Source organism: Mirounga angustirostris, unplaced genomic scaffold, assembly GCF_029215605.1.
Source record: "Mirounga angustirostris isolate CCGP_5_RB_7025 unplaced genomic scaffold, mMirAng1.0.hap1 SCAF_5, whole genome shotgun sequence".
Taxonomy (NCBI): domain Eukaryota; kingdom Metazoa; phylum Chordata; class Mammalia; order Carnivora; family Phocidae; genus Mirounga; species Mirounga angustirostris.
The window spans coordinates 76470310-76485520 of record NW_026991713.1 but is presented as its reverse complement, the minus strand read 5'-3'; the positions used below and the strand labels follow the sequence as shown (position 1 = coordinate 76485520).

Genomic DNA, 15211 nt, shown 5'->3' with positions numbered 1-15211 from the left:
TAGACAACTATTTTAATTACATTCGAGAAAACACAGATATTTGGTCAAAGACTTTGTGCTCAACTGTTGCTAAGAACCTATATGTACTCAAATCAAACTTCAATTTTCCTGTAAATCTTTCAATTGTACACAAAGCATTAAATACTAAAGTGGACGGGCCGAATTTTATCTCGTACAGCAGTTTGTGAGATTGTTTTTAAAGCTGTTGTAATAAAAACCTTCGATCCACATGGACCTAATTGTTATATGCATGAAAGTTTTTCTCTCTGGACAAATAGATGTTGGTGATGGAGGAAAGGTCTCATTAAAAAAGAAACCAAATACAATAATTACTTAGTCATGTAAAAGGTTTCCTCGGCCACCACACAACCCCCCCGAAGAAGAGTTCGTTGGCCAGAATGACTGGGAAAACCAGCAGTAACAAGTCAATTAAAATTTCTTTATGCTCCAGTGTAGCAAATTGTATTTTCTAAAAATGGCCAAAGCAGTATTTCTGGGCCCACATGTTCCTTCTTGAATTTGAGCAGGCTCTGTGGCTGTGGGAATGAATGGAATGTGGCTGAAGTGATCCTGCGTAATTTCGTAGGCTAGATCATAAAGGAAGATAGGGCTTTCTCCTGGCTCCTTTTCTCAGGACACTCATCTTGGAACCAGCCACGATGCTGTGAGGAAGCACAGGCAAGGGAAGAGGCCACCCGTGGGTAGTCCCGGTAACAGCTCCAACTGGAGTTCCAAGTGGAGCAGAGAGGAGCTAGCCCGCCTGAGAGCAGCCCAAATTGCAGACTCACGAGCAACATAAATGTGAGCGTAAGCCACTACTTTAGTGGTCTGCTACTCAGCAATAGATAATCAGAACATCTAGGGTGTTGTTTTTTCCCCCCAGAACATACAGTTTTTGAAAGGCACAATCATAAAGTACAAATGAAATTTCGTTTAATTCTATTGGATTGGTTTTTAACCACGATTCTCATTGAAGAAATGAATCATTAGACCAATGCAAGTATTTTGATCAACGTGCAGAATTTAACAGAGAAACCCCCATAGGTGAGAACCTAGTGCACCTAAACATTCACATGTACCTCTGACACGCCACTGCCACCCAGAAGCTTCTGAGAGTTGCAGGGTGTCATCGGTGGGCTGGGCCTAAGTCAAACTCTGATCAGATGAGACTGCCTTCAGCAGTTGCTCTTCTTTGCCATCTGCCCCGTTCAGCCTCCCTGCTGCCCAGGCACCTTGTCCTCCCCAGCTGGAAAACTCCATCATGTTCTGCTACCAATGCAACTTGAAGTCGTTGTCTTCACAGAAATGAGTTGAATTACGGGGGTAGTTGTGTGTGTGTGTGTGTGTGTGTGTGTGTGTGATGGGGGGAGCACCCATGGAAGCAAAGCTGAGTATAAAGGGAATGAATGGTGATGTTTTGGGTTCCCATGTGAGTGTTTTCTTGGCCCCTCTCAAATTACACTAGCAGCTGAGAGTGTTCTAGGCAGAAGGTATGGCAAGTACAAAGGCAGGAAGTTATAAAATGCCATTGTGTATTTACGAGCTGTTTGCACTTCCTGAGCATAAAGTGGCAAGAAGGAACGGCAGTAAGTCTGTTGGACTAGACATGTGGGCCGGAGATGGGAAGCGAGGTTCTCCCGTGCCCTGCAGTGGAGTCAACCCTCACCTACTAGTCGCCCCGAAGCTCCTGAAGAGTCCCACGTGCACAGGACAACAGTGCCCAGATCAGGAGTCAGCAGGCCTAGAGTCAGGTTGTGACCTTTCCTGCCTTTAGGTACCTCTTGAGGCTCAGGGTTCAGTGGGGCCTGAGTGGTTAAAACCGCAGAGCTTCTCTAGCTCCGAAAGTCCCCGTTGCCCGAGTTATGTTACCCCGAGTCGCAAGGCCATCATGGGGTGAGTAAGATGGAGATCTCATAGCATGAGCTGTGAGCACTGGAGGGACCACTCTCTATTTCCTCCAGAGCACTGGCCTGAAGAGGCAAGGAGTGGATCTGGGCTTTTCTTCATTTTTAAAATTTTCAGCTAAAGACAAAATACCCACACTCCACTGGGGTTCATTTTTAAAACAGTAATATTCACCAATGCTTCTTTGACTTCAAACACCCACTGTTCATGACACCACTTTCCCTCCCTCCTCCACAGTCAGCCAAGTTGGATTTAAAATATCTAAGATGAAGGGTGCCTGGGTGGCTCAGTCAGTGAACATCTAACTCTTGATTTCGGCTCAGGTCATGATCTCAGGTACATGAGATCGAGTCCCACATCCAGCTTCCACACTCAGCGGGGAGTCTGCTTCAGATTCTCTCCCTCTGCCTTTGCCTCTCCCCACCCCACTCTCTCTCGTTCAAATAAATAAATAAATAAATCTTTAAAACAAAATAAAATATCTAAGATGATATTTTGTTAAACTGCACATGCATCTGCCAAGTAGTAAGTTGGAAAATTAGGCAAAAATATGTCACTGAGATAGGTCTGAATTTCCCAGCACAAGAAAGACTGGGAGAGGAGCCCAGTTTTGAAACTGGGGATCAAAAATTGGGTAAACATTCTTGTAGTTTATTTGACAAAACTGTTTTTAAAAATTATAGCTGATTTCAGCCAAAAAAATTCAGATAAAACTCAAACAGAACTCGAGGAACCAAAAAGAAGGCATTTGTAGCATTTTCCAGAGTAAACATAGTGCATTTGTTTCTGAGAAATGAGGCCAATGGGAAGGTACATATTCCTGATCACACAAGGAACAGAGAAACATGAGAATTAAAACAGCTAATGATACAGCCACTGATCACACACAGTATTCCTGCCTATAAACAACGATGTGACTTTAGACATTTCTATACTTTTTAAAAAAGATTTTATTTATTTATTTTGAGAGAGAAAGAGAGACGGTGGGCGTGAGTGGGGGGGGGCAGAGGCAGAGGAGAGGGAGAATCTCAAGCAGACTCCCCACTGAGCTTGGAGCCAGATGGATGGATGGACGTGGGGCTCAATCTCAGGACCCTGAGGTCATGACCTGAGCCGAAATCAGGAGTCAGACACTCAATCCACTGAGCCGCCCAGGGGCCCTTAGACTTTTCTATACTCTAAGCTGACACACATAAGTAAAAAAAGGTGATACTGCAGCCTATCCTACCTCAGAGCAAACCTGTGAAAACAATTGGTGGGATATTAATAGATTCCCTGCAGCAGACATGACTGAGCTTGAATTTAATTTTCTGGCTTGGGCAGGTCTTCCTGAGCTGGAAAGAGGTATCTTCTCTCAACACGCCTATTAGGAGTCTCCACGGCGACCGAGTGTAAAGCCCGGATTGCTGCTTGGCTGCCATTGGCACAGTCACACCTATAGCCAAGCAGCTTTTCTTTCTTAGCGGCCTTTCTTAGTGCTCTCAGTGCCCACAGAGGAAATGCAGCCTGGGGCTTACGTGTAACTTGGAAGCTCGCTTCCAGAGCACAGGACACAGCGGGGCAACGTACACACACAGGCACACCCACGTACGGGCAGTCAGACACACGGATGTATACATATGTCCACTCATGGACACAATAACATACAGATATGTCCACACAATCCTTCGCATGTATACACAGACAAGACAGATGCAGATGGTGAAACACACACACACAGACACACACACCTATCCACACATGCAGACGGAGACAGACACGGATACGTGCATATGCCCACACATGTACACAAAAAGACACACAAATACACACCTACACCCACACACACACACACAGACAAGACAGACACAGTCAGACGGATACACACACATACACCTACAAATGTACTTGTATACAGATGCACACAGATACACACACCCACAGGCTCCTACCCAAAGACAGAGACAGGCACACACAAATCCACATAAACACCCACACTACACACTCTCCCCAGGCACAAGCATTATGGCCAACAGTGTGGGGGTGCATGGCGTGAGAGGAAGCAGCACCCCTACCCTGCCCATACAACACAGAGTCCATCCACTGCAGGCGTTGCCTTCCCAAGGAGGCAGAAAACAGGCCTATTGATATTAACTATTATTATCATTTCTAATGTAACATGCTCTAACTCTAAACAGGATCTTCATGTGTTTGGGGTGTGTGGGTGTTTTCAGAGTTCCACATATAGCAGTTATATTTCAATTCTAAAGATCTAGTTGGCAGCCCTAGGCTCTTGCTGTCTGCATCCAATTTATCAATCTTCAGGGAAGCTGATGACAGTCAAGCTCTCCCCTCTGCCCCAGATTAAGACACTTGCCAAGCTGACAATGGGCACGGCTGCATCTCTCTATCTAGACTCCCTGCTGGATTCACGTCAAAGGCCACATATCTGAAAATTCAAAATCTTTCCCAATGACAAGTATTAGACACAGCTGTCCAGAAAAGGGCTGTCCAGCAGATAGGAGGCAAACCCCAATAAACAGCCAAGGCTGCAGTTAGGGGGTCCCAGCATCCCCCTTTTGGAGTGTCCTCTCCTTTCTGCCTCTCTTCCTGGACCAAAGATACTGCTACTTTCCTCTGTACTTTCAATTACAGTGGTTCCCCCTTATCTGTGGGGGACATATTCCAGGACCCCCAGTGGATGCCTGAAACCTCACATAGTACCAAACCCTATACATACTACATCTTCTTCCTATACATATATACCTACAGATAAAGTTTAATTTATAAATTAGTCACAGAAGAAATTAACAATAATAAATAAGAATAAATTAGAACAATGATCACAATATACTGCAATAAAAGTTATGTGAATGCAGTCTCTCTCACAATATCTAACTGTACTGTGTACACCCTTCTTCTGATGATGATGATGATGAAGAGACGGTGGCATGCCTACCTGTTGATGAGCCACAACTGACCCCAGGAAACTGAAACCATGGACAGTGGAAGTCAGGAGACCCAGATCTAAACGTACAGTTGTTTTCTATCAGTGTGTTTGCTTATGCAGTAGAAAGATAGCTGGGCATTTCAGAACTCCTAGGCATCCTGTAAGATTCAGTTTCTCTTCTTCAAGAAACCTTCCTTAACTACTCCGCAACAACCCCATCCCCATTGTCCAGCTTAGATAGCCCTTTCCTGGGTACTGCCAGCACCCTCCATGGACTTCCACTGTTGCCCTTAACTCATTGTTTTACATCTCTTTATGTGGCCATGTTTTCCATCACACTGCAAATTCTTCATGGGTATGCTCAATTTGTCATTTCAGGACCACGCACATACAAAATAGATACTCAATAAAAATGTGGTAAGAAAAATTCTCAATTAAGGTTCCATATTTATCACTGGGATTGTCAGGCACTCGTGTGGCTTTATGGGAATTCCCATGAAGGTAATCTATCTCTGATAATGCATTAACAGAAAGTAAATGTGACATGAAGTTGAGGTGGCAAGTTCTCAGCCTTGAGCACACAAGGGTGGCTCATAACTGTCTGATAGAATTAACCCTCGAGGAGATATTTTCATCATGATATAATGTTTGCCATTTGAAATTCTTCAATTGTATTCATTGCTCTTCATTACTATTTGTTCTTTGAGGACCATAAAAACTTTCTTGCTCAGGGGAATCAACATGTTTCAGAGACATTTGTTATTTTCATTACTGAAGAATTTTAAAATAGAGAATGCTAAGTATTTTTTTAAATTTTTTATTGTTATGTTAATCACCATACATTATTACATCATTAGTTTTAGATGTAGTGTCCCATGATTCACTGTTTGTGCATAATACCCAGTGCTCCATGCAGAACGTGCCCTCTTTAATACCCATCACCAGGCTAACCCATCCTCCCACCCCGTCCCCTGAATGCTAAGTATTTTTAATCAGCTGAAACCTATCATACACCATCTGATCACACAATGCTTCTTTGACATTCCTGAGAAATATGTTCAGAACTCCAGTTACATGAGGGGGGTAGGAGTGGAGCCATCAGATAGGTTATTCACTAGTAAAATGACTCCCATGTATGAATCTTGTACCAAGGCAATCTAAATTTGGCCAGGTAAATCATGTTTGATCTTCAGAGCAATGTGATGGAGACAAGTATTAACCCCATTCAAAATTGTCATTTATCTTAGACCTCTGAGCCCCTCACAAATAATTTTAATCACAAATGCTAAAACAGCAAATGTGGAGACTCTACAGGTCTGACAATGGCAAAACTCAAGAGCTGTTGAATGCTTTAAGAATTTTCTGCAGTGTAGGGGTACCTGGGTGGTTCAGTTGGTTAAGCGTCAGACTCTTAGTTTCAGCTCAGGTCAAAATCTCAGGGCCGGGGCGCCTGGGTGGCTCAGTTGTTAAGTGTCTGCCTTCGGCTCAGGTCATGATTCCAGGGTCCTGGGATCGAGCCCCACATTGGGCTCCTTGCTAAGCGGGAGGCCTACTTCTCCCTCTCCCACTCCCCCTGCTTGTGTTGCCTCTCTCACTGTGTCTCTCTCTGTCAAATAAATAAATAAAATCTTAAAAAAAAAATTTCTGCAGTGTAATGCCTTTGTTGTTTACCATAGAAAATGAAACAGGTGTTTTTAATGGAGTAAATCAGAGGGCCAGGTTTATTTAAAATATCACAGAACTTTTAATCCAAGTTAATACTACCAATGGTGAAGCTAATTAGGATTACAATTAGCCTTACAATTTTACAGATTTTACAATTTAAAAATTTTACAATTTGGCCTTGTCAAAGACCAATGTCTTCTGCAAGAGGCACTGCCACATGCAATAATAATCAGTAGCTGAAGGCTGAGGAAAATTCTGTGTTCCTATACTGATATTCTATACTTCTGGTTTTTGAGTTCTGAACTAGATCTTTTGCATCATTTTTTCAGTTTTGTTTTGCTTTTAATCAGTAGTCTTAAACTCCTCACAAACTAGGTCATGAGCTTAAAATTCCTTATCTCCTCATAAAAATTATGATCAGTGTATTTTGTTGTGTGTAAATTATACCTCAATTAAAAACAGAGCTCCTTATCTCACAAGAACAAAAAACTATGTTTCTAGGTTAAGTGGAGTGAGATACTGCAGCTCCAAGTGCGTTTGTTTGTTTGTTTTAGTATAAACATGAATAAATAAATTCATAGCTCTATTTAGAAATGTGAACTACACGCTGCTTATATGTTTTCAATTGTTCAAAGGGAAACAAGGGAAACAATGGGAAGGGACAGGATCTAGCACTGACATTTCATTCATGGTTTGTGTTAGGCAATTGCTAGAAAGGAGGAGGGTTTAAGAGCGTGAAAATCATGAATAAATCTTTTCCAATTGGAAAGAAACCATTATAGCCTTTTACGGAGATCTGGGGAGTATCCAATAACATAAACTTTCTTCATCATGTATGGTTATGACCAGAAATGGGAAAGGAAGTGTGTGTGTGTGTGTGTGTGTGTGTGTTTTAAGAGAAAGTGGAAAAAGGAGATGGAGGAAGGGATTGGCTTAGATGACTGGTAAGATCCCTCCCAAGTTATAAATTCTGTGTGTCCTATGAGAGGTAGACATGTCAAAGGAAAAAAAAAGCTAAACAAATAAAAAGAAAACACCGAATAAGCTGCAAATGGTGGAGAGGAGGAGAAAAATGATCATCTCTTGAGTGTTTACTATGAGCCAGATGAACCCTCCTGGTAACCTTACCAGGTAAGTACAATTTTTCCTAAGTTACAAATGAAGAAATTACTATTCAAAGAGATTTAATAACTTAGCCAAGTTCATCCGGTGAGAGGAAAGGCTGGGGGTTTCAGTCTGACATTTGGCTGACTCCAAAGCCTGTCCTCTTCCCACAGCCCATTTGGCTTTGAACCCCAAAGCCATCCTCAGATACGGGAAGCAAGTCCAGCCTGTCCACTGATTAAATTGTTATGTAGCCGAAATGCACTCTGCTGGTGGATGAGATACAGTGGGCTGAGGTTGCCAGGTAAGACTGCCATGGTGTTTTAGGAATATCTCAGCTCTGTGGGTCTCTCGCATGGGGCATCACTGCTTCAATTTGCCAACTGAATGGAGATATGGCTGTTCTTTAATCCAGAGAGATGCAACTCCAGAATAGGAGCTCTTTATAAATTAGTCTTGTCCCATTATTTTATATGGACCACCTGCTTAGGCTAGCACTTAATATCTGGAAAATAGACACGTGATGTGCACTAGCCACAATATTTTACCTTGGGAATAAAAATTTATACACAAATACTCTTTTCTCTCTGTTTAATGTAAGCATTTAAATGCTCTGTTGAAACTTCCCTTCTCAGTAAGAAAAGCTAGAGAAGGCCGGAGAACATTCACATTCCAAGGACCGCAGAGCGCCCATGAACCAACAGCACAGTTGGAAATCAGCCAGATGGGACAAAGGTCTTAAACACTAAGTCCACACATATTCTATTACTTGTCATCACAACCACACGGTTTTTTCTTTTTCATACACAATTCTTTACCCCATAACATTTTCTGTTAACTTACCAATAATGTAATTTTATCATGACCTCTCAACCCTGTAACATATTGGCAACAGCAAATTACATTTTTCACTGAAGTAATGTAACACTTGCTATAGGATTCTGATTTTGCTCAAGTAGAGCGGTACATAAATTCACAAGCTTTGTGTTAATTATTCTATTATTATATAGAACATTCATTCATTTATTCATTCACTCAACAAATATTATTCAAAATTCTAGTCTGAGCAAGTCTCAGTCCTGACACCAGGGATACAGCAGCGAATAAAGCAAAGTCCATGGATTTCACATGCTAGTGAGGAGCTAGACAATAAAGAAATAAATATATGCATAATAAAATACCAAGCGGTTGTTAAGTGCTATGAAGAAATATCAATTAAGGTAAGGCTATGCAGGGTGATAAAGGGGGTTATTTTAGACTGTCAGGAATGAATGAAATGGTTTGTCCAACAACAAAGTATCTTCTAAATCAAAAGATTTAGGAGAAGGGGCGTTTGAGTACAGACCTAAATCAAAATATGGGAATAATCCCTGCAACTCTCAGGAGGAAGAGCATTTCATTCCAGGCAGAAAAACAGCAACTACAAAGGCTTGAGGCTTTTCGTTAGAAGGTTTTTGGGCTGACATTCTCCTGTGATTGCAGATAATAAAACTGCCTATTAGAGTTCTGAGCCAAAGTCAACAGAAAGCCTCATTTTTCCCCTCAGTAAATACATGTACAGAGGTATATAAAAATGTATACATTTATAATAGTGTTACAATTTGAGGGACTACAACACAAGACATTATATTAGTCAGGATTCTCCAAAGAAACAGAACCAATAGGATGTGCATATATCCAGAAAGAGATTTATTACAAGGAATTGGCTCATGCAGTTATGAGGGCTGGCCAATCCAAATCTGCAGTGTGGGCTGGCAGGCCTGAGACCCAGGAGACCTGATGCCATAGCTCCAGTCTGAGGGCCAGCAGGTAGAGATCCAGAAAAGTCAGTGTGCAGATGGGGTCCCAAGACAGTCTGCTGAAGATTTCCCTCTTGCTTGGGGAGGCAAGTCTTTTTGTTCTATTTAAGCTATCAAGTGATTAGATGAGGCCCACCTGCATTGCAGAGGACAATCTGCTTTAGCCAGAGTTCACTTAATTAAATGTGAATTTCATCTCAGAACACATTCCAAGTTGACACATAAAATCAACCATCACAGGCAGTGTGGTTACTAAGGCAACAGGAAACTGTTGTGGGAGGGCAGGGTAAGCTGACATCAGGCATTTGTGCAGAGGGATATCCACTTAGCTACAAACACTCACCCGGGAGAATATGGCTGGGTTTTCAGTCCCACTTTCACAGCATTAAATGCTAGGTATTCACTTAAATGGGCAGAGTTGGAAAATCTAAGCAGCGACATTGCTCTAAGAGAGATGTGTTCATATGACAGGACCAAAGTCAGCTTGACTAAGGGTCAAGTAGAAGATTGGGTAAAGTACCAGGAACCCCATCACACTCACCAGGCGTCAGGGAAGACTATGACATGGGGTGAGCACCAGACAGGGCACTGGACAGGCGAACTCATGAGAACTAAAGAGAGAAAACCTAAGTTAAAGCCAGTCCCGTGCTCAGAGCCAATCCAGAGCTGAGAGGGAAGGAGAGGGTAGATAAGCACTGAGGGGCTCCTCAGAGGTCGCAGCCTGGCACCTCATTCACCACAACTTGGTCCTGCTCGGAGATGTGTGTGGCTCAGGTAAGGTCTGAATTATGGCATCCAAGGTTCCTAGTTCTGGGTTATGGAATCCTAGGTGGAGTTTACAGTGAAGTTAGCTTTGATGAAGTGGAGAAAACAGAGGTAGATAAAATGAGGACACAGATCTGTGGAAATTAGAAGCTGGCATTAACAGTTTTGTTCCTGTGGATAAGTAGCCTTCTAACATTGCCTAGTACTGCTTTAGGAAAACATTTGTCCACCAAAATCTTCTGAGTCATACTCACTCAAAGGAATACTTCTCATTCATCTGTCACTGCATTCTGACACACAGAAAGTGGTGCCTTCATTCCATAATCTCAAATCAACAAAAAGAAAGGGCCAAAAATTCCAGTTTCTCTCACTGAGTGAAGATCCAAATAGTTTAGAGCAGCATTTCCTAAAAACAGGTAAGAATTCACTGTGCTTTATCAAATTTGCAGAGAAATTCTTGGCTTATTTCAAGGCCACATTATATGAAAGGAAAGATAAATCTAGCAAGCATCTATTTTAGCAGCTAAGAAAGATGTGAGAGATTTATTTGTATAACAGAGCTTTTGGGGGAGCTACTATTAATAGTGTAGCCGATTCCTGTTATCAATCAATGTATTCATCCAAAAGCAAAGTATCTTCTAAATCAAAATGTAGTGTATCTCTTTGGACAAGATCCACTTTCCTACTTCCAAGTTCACAGTGATAAAGCATGATGGATTATTTAGCTTCTTAAGAAGTGTTCAAAAGCTTTTTTTAGAGAAAACTCACTTAATGGAATAGTCCCCTTTCTCCACTTTTAAGTGTGCAAACACCTACCTTCTATAACTTAAGTGGGGAAATGTTAACAGGCTAATAAAATATAAAGGTCCTATGTTTTTAAATTGTTCAAATATCTGTGTTTTTCTGAATTCAGACTCTCAGACAAGAAGTTTGATATGATTCATATGAAGCTCGAAATTACATTAAAGGTAAGAGTGAAGCCCCCCCACATTAATTCCTTTAAGAATTTTAAGTGTCAGGAATGAATGAAATGGTTTGTCCAACAACTCTTGGCTTCAATTACTCCTACATGAAGACATTATCATAATGAAGACCTAAATCTATGGGAGACAGAAGACTAGAGTTCACTGACCAAAGTCACTCAAATCAAGAAAGGATGGTGATCAACTGGAATGGAGAGGAAATCACAGCGTTTCTCCCAGTGGATTGCTTTTTGATACTGAATTCCAAATTCCTCCTGTTGTGAACTAAGTTAAGCTGGTTTGATTATCTAAAAACAGCCAAAGCCTTTGTAAAAGCCTCTGGCAATAAAAGCCAGATGGGATGTAACAATGAAAGCAAGTCTTAGACAAGATTCTGCTGGAATGCAAACATTTATGGGCAACTAGATAGAGTCCTTCACCACTTGTTCTTGGAAGCTCAGAGTTCCCCTCTGTCTTCAGGTCTTTTAGGAGAATCTTGCATGAGAGATTTACTCTGAGGAGGATGTCCAGTACTGCAAGGAAGCATCATCTTACCTTCTAGTCTTTTCTGCAGGGAAACACACCCAAACAGAGCTCAGTTCTAGCTCTATAAGGCTGCTGGGCCTGCCAGCGTTGGACCTTTTTCATTTAAGACCAATAGTGCCCATACACTCCTTCTGGCCAACCCCTTAGTTTGACCAGTAATTATTTCAATGATATAAGATTATTTTCTAACAATTCTCATGCTGAAAAACAAAGCCCTGATATGAATTTTGACACAATATTGGAAGTGTTTGTATAGACTCTGTAATAGTTTTCTGTATCAACTTGGCTAGGCTATAGTGTCCAATTGTTAGGTTAAACACCAGTCTAGATGTTGCTGTGAAGTTATTTTTTTATATGTGATTAACATTTATAATCAGCAGGCTTTAAGTAAAGGACGTTACCCTCCATGATGTAGGTGGGTCTCATCCAATCAGCTCAAGCTCTTAAAAGCAAAGACTGAGCTTTCCCAAGGAAGAAATAATTCTTCCTCAAGACTCCAACATAGAAACCCTGCTGTTTGAGTTTTTGGTCTGCCCTACAAATTTGAAACTTGCCAGCCGCCATGAGCACCACGAGTCAAAATAAAATAAATCTCTTTCACACACACACACACACACACACACACACACACACACACACACACTGTTTGTTTTTTGGGAGAACCCAGGCTAACAAAAGATCTCTAAGGAACACAGATTCCTGATTTGGGTACTTCAAGTGCTAACTAACCACTTGTAAAGTGTACATTACAGGTCACTTAATCTCACACACATTCAAAGTAGATTACCACCTAGACAATATGTCACCTTGTTCTGTGGGTCTCTTCCCTCATGTACCTTCTATTTATTTTTTCCCTCATTTGAAATTATCAGTTAAGTAGACACAGAGATAACTTCTCTCCAGTACACTTTTCCAGTAATGTTTATGTAGCTCCCAAAAGCTTCATTCAAGACCTTGAGAACTTACTACAGTAACTATAAGTATGTGAAGAGTTACATAGGGTGATAGTTTTGCTTTCCATGGGTAAGCTGTCATGCAATGTAGTAGTGAGTAAGCTAGCTATTCTAGGTGAAATTCTCCTCCCCAAATTATACCATCTCCTGAATGTACTCACTGCTCATTCATTAGAAGCCTTCAGAGCTGCAATCCTCACTATAGCAAAACCCAACATGCACATTTATAGCCTCTGCCTCTACTGTTAGGATCACAAATAATATGTTCAGAAGTCAGAGTAAGGAGGAAGGTTCCATGAATCTGTGTCTGGTTCTGAACACCCATTGTTTTCACTCCACTGTGGCTCACTGGACAACATGTAAAACTGTGAAAGAAATTATTCCAAAGGAATCCATATTTAGGTGGTTTTTAAAAAGGGACATCTCCTCGAAGTACTTTGTCATTGTTTTCAAAAGTAGGAATGTGGCAAGTGAGAATTTTTTTCAACATTACTTGAAAGTCCACCTAATTTATCTACACCTTTCAAATATGTGGGTGAACATATCTCTAAGAAAGTAACACAGAATACCAGTCCTTTAAAAACCTCTGAAAAAGGGGTTATATATGATTAAATAAAGTTTAGAGATGCTTTTTACTATACATGTCCCTACCTCCACCAGAAATTCACAAAGCGTAGAGCAAAGGCCATGAAGCCCTTCAGTAGAGAATTTTGCTTAATTTTGTTAAACTTAGTGTTTCTGAAATGCATTTGATAACAGAATCTTTACTTTGAGTAACTTTCCTTAACAGTCCATGAAATGTTGGAATGTACTTTGAAAAATGTGGACATAAACTATTCCAGACAGAATGAGGTTAAAAAGAAAAGTTTCCACATTAGGAGATTCTGTTAACTTCTCTCAAGAAGTCATCTCAGTGTCTGGCAAACAGAAAATCTTTCTGTATCTGAGATAAATCCTTCATGATACATTTTAAACACTCCCTGCTATTGTGTACTCTGTGGAGAAGAACAGCTGGTCACCATTTTCCACGTGAGAAATCATTTTTCATTTAGAGACATTTATTAGGACATCTATCTACCTTCTTTGCCACAAGAATAAGTACAATGATTAAATCTTTCTTAGATATTCATCTTCTACAAGTGTTAACTATCTTTGTGGCTCGACTTGAAATCATCTACTTTCTCCATTACATTTTTAAGTTAGAAAGACCATATATGTAGTTACTCTATTAGAAATATGACCTGGACTTAGTACCATGGTGCTTACAGATTACTGTGGAGTAGTACCTTGTGTGGGAATTGGGTCGAAAAGTCAGCGGGTTATACCAAATAAAGTAGTTGGCTTCTCAGAGGCCATGTTGTATGAAAAAATGCCTATCTTTCAACACTAGAATCCCGTTTGCCACAGCAAGATGCTCACACCACGAGGGCTCACAGGAACTGGAACCGGAACTGACTAAGAGAAGAACAAATCCATATCTCTCATCTGCTCTCTCCTGGGACTGCTCCCAGTGGGAGCAAAACTAAGAATTTTATCCACACTATTAAAGTCGTTATTTTCTCTCTTTTCATTTTTTTGCTTTTGATTTTTTAAATCGATCTAGTATAGTTGAATTTGTGTAAATGTACCTATGATGCAAATAACTATATGTCAAAATGCATTTGATTATCATTGTGGTTAAGTTTTAAAAAAAATCTATTTAGTATAGTTCAGGTACAAGGAAGAAGAGTCTTTATTTATTATTTGTTTTATTTTGTTTCAATGAACATTCAATAAACAATTACTATAGGCAAAGAGAGGTGGAACCATTGGGCAAAAAAAAGTAACTCTGATCCAACCTCTGGCCTCAGACTTCATATTCGATGGAGATAAGGATAAACAAAACCAAAATCAAAATAAGACTGTATTAAGTATCATAATTGTATAGGAAGTGAAGAAATTCATTCTGCTTAAATCATGGAAGAATGTTGCCCCAAGAAGTGCCCTTTGAATCAGGTCTTGCACAACAAGCAGGATTTTATTAAATATAGAAAAGTGCGTGTGTGTGTGTAAATGTATAGTTGGGGGGGGCAGTTTTATGCCAATGGATCAAAAGACAAGTAGATATGCAATTAGTATTCTGTGTCAGAAAGAGCCCATAATCTGGAACTTTGCTCCTTGTGTTGCTGGGAGGTTGGATAAATAAGGGAACAACAAAAAAAATTAAAAAATAAAAAATAAGGGGAAACAACAAGAACTGAAGTGGGAAAGATGGCTGGAGCCAGATTGGGAAAGACCCTGAATGCCCCACTAAGGAATATGGACTTAATGGAGAACAAAGAGACCATGATGAATTCTTGATAGGGGAGTAACATGTTTAGATCAATCCACGGTGGAATGAATGAAATGGAAGTAGGGCAAACCAAGCTCCTCAAGGCAGCTAGTAGGTCTTATTCTTTCTCTTTGCCCCACTCAGCATAATATTTGGTATTTTGTCTTATACTTTACCACTGTGTTTTTCTTGCAAAGGCATTGCCCTGCATATATATATATATATATATATATATATATATATATATATATATATATATATATATATCTCCC

General features: G+C 40.5%; 1 long non-coding RNA gene across 1 annotated transcript; it reads left to right on the top strand.

Annotated features, from left to right (window-relative positions):
• The first annotated feature begins 7406 nt into the window (after positions 1-7406).
• On the top strand, positions 7407-14684 carry LOC123839259 (uncharacterized). Its single transcript, XR_006789597.2, has 3 exons — positions 7407-7630; positions 11081-11135; positions 14019-14684. It is a non-coding gene; the product is annotated as an uncharacterized LOC123839259 (long non-coding RNA).
• Positions 14685-15211: the final 527 nt, after the last annotated feature.